Raw genomic sequence first — 6,701 nt, 5'->3', positions numbered from 1 at the left:
AAATGTGAGAATTTGAATACGCAGTAGTCATTTCTTTGGAATGACTTAATTGCTGTAACTTTAGAGGCAATTTTTTGTAGAAAAAGAAAATGGCTCATGCTCTTTTATGGACAGGTAATGTTCAACCAGGTGAAAGCTTTACCTTACACTACAAAATGTTTATTTACACAAAAAAATTGATATACGCTATAAAATGTTAATTTACCCTACTAAGTGTTCATTGTCTTAAACCAAAAAAACACAAAGGGGTTCTTAAAACACCTAGCCAAACCATTGAAAACTATTGAAATGGTTTTAGAAGCCCTTAATCAAAGGATAGACCTCCAAAGAGTTTAAGATGAAGGGTTTGATATTGTACCCTTGTTTTTTACAATGAACATTTTTGTAAAACTGAAAACTTCAAGGGTATAGACTATACACCCTTATTGTTATTTTCGGAGCAGGATTACTCAAGCAGTTGGTCCAATTTCTCTCTTTATCTTAAAGCTCAATTCTACTCCTTAAACCTATTTATTTTAATGCTCAATCCTTGCTTTCACAGCTGTAAAAAACAACAACACTTAATTGGACCAAAAGAAACCTATACTCCCTGAAAGAAGAAACAGTTTTGTTTGTAAGAAAGATGATTCCACAGACTACTCTGGTGTGGAATGAGACTATAACCCAGTACATAAGCTTCTGATGTAATGCTATGAGATGATATCAGTTACTGCACAAATCTGGTTGCTACAGCTTCAGATACTTTGTACTTCATATTGTACTATGTATTTCATACTTCTTTTTAATTATTATTATTATTATTTAGCAATGGTTTGGAAATTAACACTTGCATTGCTATTCATTAATAGAAATGGCATCAAATATTATTTTGTGGTTTTTAATGATACAATGATACATGTAAATGGTCAAACACATTTGAAAATATCAAAAAATGTAATGTAATGCCACAGTGTTGTACTGTGAAACTATCAAAAATTAATTTCTCAGTGGTTCTTGAAGCCAACGATGACTCTACTACACATGTTTCACAACAATAAACCCTTGCCTTGTTTGTCCATGGCACATGGCACACAGGTTGTGGTCTGTACATTCTGGTACTTTTAAATTCTCTTTCCTCATATTCTATGACAACATTTCAGATGACACTAGACAAAAGTACTAGGTTATATCTACTGTAAAGGTCAGATGGATGGGGAGCCAGACGCCTCCATAACAGATATGCAATGTCTTCTTTTGTAATCATTAATGTAAGAAAGGCTGTATAGCCTACCTATTATAGTTCAAAACACACTGTTTTCAGAAATAGCAATGGACTTCAATAAGCAGCATAGAGAAAGTCTAGTTTTAGCAGTGTCAAAAAACTCTTCTGTTCTGCTGTTGTGCTGACAACCAGCAGAGGGCACTGTGTGTTAAAGTGTTGCAGTGTTCTGGTTCCGCTGTTGCCATGGCAACCTACAGGGCCTTCTCACATATCCATCTGTAGTGGGCATGGCAGGGTGCGTCCATCCAGCTGTTGAGCTCCGTCTCGGCCGTGTCGATGTGGCCACAGTCCTCTCCCTGCTCATTGGACACGCGCCAATCATCCGGCTCACTGGTGCCGTCAGCCCGCTGAACCCAGTACCTGTGAAGAGTTTTGTTTGATTGATTGATTGATTGATTGATTGATTTTGTTTCATTCCAAAAGCAAATCGTCAACTCACTGTTTTAGCTTTATTCAAGTATACTATGTTAACTGAGCAGGAGTGTACAAATTCCTTCCGTCATCAATGTCTGGATGTTCTCAATTTTCCAGACGTTTCTTAGTTAACATTAGATAGATAGATAGATAGATAGATACTTTATTGATCCCCAGGGGAAATTCAAGGTCTCAGCAGCATACATACAACACAAACACATTCTCTAACAGCAGAAAGAGTAATTAAAGTATATAATATAAAAACACAACTAAGCAATATAATAAGGACAGTACAAGATAAAGAATATGCTAAATATACTAAAATACAAATTATACTAACTGACACTTAATACAATATATAAAAAATACTAAAATACAATTTACAAAAATACAAATTATACTAACACTTAATCTAAATCAATTCTAAAAACAGTATCCACATAGTGGTGATTAATCAATCAGAGGTGCTTGCAATGGCAATGACTGAGGCAGGGACTGATCATTACTATTTTCTCAGCAGTAATAAAATTAATATGGACATGTGCAATTGGTCTTACTGAACGTTGTCTCTGACCAGACTGTTGGTCACCCATCTCCACTCGCCCTCTGTCTCGATGTCGGTCATCCCCACCCAGGCTCTTCCTTTTGGGTTGGATTTCCAGCTCATCGCAAATACAAATCTCTGAATAAGAGGTCAAGTATAGAGAATGGCAATGTCATCAGGAGTACGAAGTTTTTAGTCAGTCATTGCAAACAATTGACCGATCCCAAGCCACGCCCCCTTTTAATATGTCACAATGAGGACTTCGGAGGACCTCGGTCAATTTTTAATTTTCTAGTGTCCATTCTGTATGACAATACCCCGGTTATGCGAATGCTATGCTTCTTTTGTGAGTAGCCTAAGTAACTAAATAACTAAAGAGCTCAAAAAGGTTCAAAGATAAGCCTGGGATACTTGTAGAAGTGACATCCGATATCCTGACTGTGTGAAACGTTAACACACATGGCATAGGCCTAACTTTGCATAACTTTGGATAGCTACTTTTCAGTAAAGAAATCTGAGTGTGTACGAAAATGTTGCCTTTATTTGTGTTCATAACTACACACAAAAACATAACTAAATCTGGTTTCCACTGATGAAACGACAACATAAGCCTGCGCAAAAAATTATACCTACCATGAACTGAACTCGCACATTCATACGAAAGACGTGCAAAAGGCTACACCTTCAATCACGTATCGCCTTACACACAACAAGAATAAGCCTACTTTCAGCTTTGCTACCTTGCCATGTTTAACTTGTAATAGAAGACTGTTCACAGAAATAAGCTAATGATCATTTTTTCAACAAACACAATAATAGCCTACTGCATGGCTGAACGAGAGATAGCCAATGTCTTCTAAAGATCGAATCGTGCAAATTCAAAACTATGCAGTCTCGAAATCGCCAATATTATACCTAGGCTACTACATTGCCTATGTTTAATTAAATTAATTATAGCATAAGCGGGCACTGATGAAGTCTAGTGCAAGACAAATCACGTCTGCAAACTGCAGATATGTCATGCGTGATATGGGTTTGAACCCGGAGTGGTTTCTTTTCAATACACTTGTATCATGTTTATTTGAACTCTTCCTTCTAAAGCAGCCATTCAAAATAATAAGTAGGCTATCGGCCTACGGAAGAGAAGCTATCTCTCCACCCCAACATGAGCTGCTTAACAGGCTAGTCACTCTCCTAAGTTGCGTGGGAACTTGGATCTGCAGCACTTGGTCCCGTCTTCTATTAATCCTCGAAATATGGTTAGATTTTGTTATGGACACGTCGACACCATATTTTTGCACAGACCTATTTATTGAATCAGAGTCACATCTGCAGCAAATACGGTAAACTGCTCGTGATAACGTGCTAGTTGTTTATCCCCAGTTAACATGCATCCCATTAAGATCCACGACACCGGATTGGTTTGTCCTCAATTTGTGGTGTTCCACCTCGTTGATAACAGCGGACATTGTGAATGTGTCCATCTGCATACTGAAGGCTTTTCTGACCTCTGTTTTTTGAATATATCAATATTACTTGACGCCCAGAAATCCAGCATACTGTTGCACTCGGCTAAATGGGGGTGCTGCGTCCCCATGTTGAACACGCGTTCTCGCACACTTTCCTGCAAACTTGTCCGACTTAGCAACAGTAACTATGGGACTGACAATGGGAGGAGGGGCTTGGGATCGGTCAATTGTAATAAAACAACATGGCATTTTTTAAACATTTCCAAGTTTATGCATTTTTAAGTTCCCCTTTTCAGATTCAATTTATGTTGTGTAAATATCTATCAACAATATGTATTATGTTAACAGTCTTAATTTAATATAGTCTATCATTAAGCACAGTGTGCATGAATCTTAAACCCTAATCTATGTGAACAATTAAACAGTAACTAGAGAATACCAAGTTTTAAAGTTCAATCTGCTTGGACCCTCTGCAGTCAGCATTTAAATTGTACCCAATGGCTTCATTACACTACAAAAATGGCTAATCTAATCAAATGTTATTATTCTTATATCAAGATTAAGAATCTAGCTGATATTGTTTTTAGAATAAATTTAACTAGCTCTTTCTCAGTAAGATCATTTTTAAAATGATTTATTGGGCAGCCTGTCTTATTATAAGACAATTTATCAAGACAAGTTTGCTTAACGCACTAGCAACAAAATGTTCTTGTTTTAAGTACAAGTAGATTTGTAATATGTTGTCCCATATTTGGAGGGAGATCTTTTGCAGTGTATACTCTATATACTCTAACAAAGCCTGGGACAGAAACTCGTCTCTATTGTCCTGTGGCTACGGTGTATTGAGGCTGCTGGAGGCCTGTAACGGGTATGTTTGTAGACATGGTCCAATGAAGATTGTTGCAAGAGCTGATGCATGAGAGTGTGGCTCTCAGCTTTGTTTGCATAGTCCTTTTTTTAGAACTTGCACCCTAAGAGGTCATTTAAAGTTGGAGTTGAGCGCGCCTGTTCCTGTGTATTGAAGCTGCTGTTTCAGCAATATAGGCGCGCTCACTCAAGTACTTTATGAAGTATTTTGGGTGCGAGTTAAAAATGTCAATCTAGAAGTGGAGGAAACCGCACTCTCTTGTATGTTACTTTTAAAAGGATTTATTGCACCATGCCCTTGACTACAGACGCGTTTCGTTGTCAAGCCGTCTTCAGTGTAGGAATCAGTATTGAAGCTGCTGACCACTGCAACAAAGCCTAAAAACTGGGACAGAAACTCTTCTCTATGGACGTTTACACCCCTGCCCGCTTACTGAGATCCTCCTCAGCTGGCCTACTGTATGTCCCTAGTGTGGACTTCAGCACCCAGCTATATTGCCTAAAGATGTGCATTGCATAAGGAATTCACTGCCAGACTACATCAGACAGTGTGACTCAAATACTGACTTTAAAAACAGTCTTAAAACATATGGCTTATGAACTAACTGACTTTTATTTTCATTTTTATGAGATAACTATACTTTTAACAACCTTTTTGTTTGTGAAGTGACCTTGAATGTCATGAAAGGTGCTTTAAATAAAATGTATTATTATTATTATTGTCCTGTGGCTATGGTGTATTGAGGCTGCTGACCACTGTGACAGCCTCCTATAGACCCTTTCAACAAGAAAAACAAAAACAATGCTTGAACGTTCTATTTTGTTCCCAATCTACTTCTGCTTCATGAAGATAACATATGGAATGTTAAAACGGAAGCCTTGTGGGAACAACTATGATGCTGATAATGGAACTCGGTGGACAATAGCAAAGATTCTAGAACAGAGCTCTGTTCTAGAATCTTTGGTCAATAGCTCCCTCTCATACCTGCTCTTCCTGGCTGTTGATGACCAGCAGATCAGCCCCGTGTGACTGACACTGGGTCCTGCCATGGGCCCAGCTGTTAGAGTCTCTGGAGATGAAGTAGCAGCTGGACCTGAAGAGGCGCCATCCATCTTCACATGACCTACAGCGCCGCTCTACAGGCCAGAGAGGGAACACATTGGGGAATAGAACCAGATGCTTCACTTTACAAAATCTCAGTGTTTGTTGCCTGAGTTTGAAAGTTTTACAATTGCTGATTGAAGTTGCTTATGCTGTACCAAGAAATGGGAATGGTAGATAGATTGACTAAGGTTACTGGAAATGTTTGCGTTGTTTGTGGTGATTGGAGGACAAAGAATGCTTACCGAGTGCAGTCTGGTTGATCACGGGGCAGTAAAGGTTTAAAGATGTCACTTCCTGTTGGAGGAGATGGATTCCATTTCTCAACTCTGCAATCTCTCTGCCTAAACTCTGATTATGTAATCTGGTAGTGTTCTCTAGAGCTTCTGTTAAGTTCTGCACTGCTCTGTCGCACTCCTTTTTCTGCGAGCGCACACGCCCCACCGTCTCAATCAGTTGAAGGTTCTCGCTCTGTAGGAGAACGTTCTGGTCCAGGAGCTCTTGGCTCTGCGCCCAGAGGAGTGTAAAGTTCTCCGTCTTCTCTCTTAACTCCCTGCTGAACTTGTCATTTAAGGCAGAGAGTTCTAGCGTCCTCTCTAGTTCTCTCTGGTGTGAGTCTGTAAGGTTCTCATTCTGTCTCTCCAGGACACCAATAGTGGTGGACATGTTTTCTCTCTCTTCTGCAAACACTGCATTGAGTATAACGAGTTTATCATTCTCTTCTCTCAGGTGGTGGTTGGTCTCCGTTAGATTAGATATCATCTCCTCGTGGCGGTCGGCCTCCAAGAACAGGATGCGGTTGATGCTGGTGAGCTGTGTGTTGTTGCCCGCTAGCTTGTCACGCTGGACGTCCAGTCGATGGTTGAGTTCTGTTAGGTTCCAAACGGATCTCTGCAGTGCTGAGTGTTCTTCAGAGATGCTGAGGAGCTGATCGGTGAGGTTCCTGTAATCATTCTGAAACGTTCTGGCAACATCTGGATTGAGAGGACTGCTCCTCACTGCTCTGCCGTCTGGAACAACAACAACAAAAATGTCAAGAACTAA

General features: G+C 39.5%; 1 pseudogene; it reads left to right on the top strand.

Annotated features, from left to right (window-relative positions):
- Positions 1 to 1,087, top strand: part of LOC143137679 (UDP-glucuronosyltransferase 2C1 pseudogene) — a 4,708-nt pseudogene extending 3,621 nt beyond the window's left edge.
- Positions 1,088 to 6,701: the final 5,614 nt, after the last annotated feature.

This window comes from Alosa pseudoharengus, unplaced genomic scaffold (genome assembly GCF_046254945.1).
Source record: "Alosa pseudoharengus isolate Yale_2024_CS ecotype anadromous, Long Island Sound unplaced genomic scaffold, YU_APseudo_1.1 YU_APseudo_1.1_scf_21, whole genome shotgun sequence".
NCBI lineage: Eukaryota > Metazoa > Chordata > Actinopteri > Clupeiformes > Clupeidae > Alosa > Alosa pseudoharengus.
The sequence above is the reverse complement of the archived record's forward strand: the minus strand, read 5'-3'. Positions and strand labels throughout refer to the sequence as shown.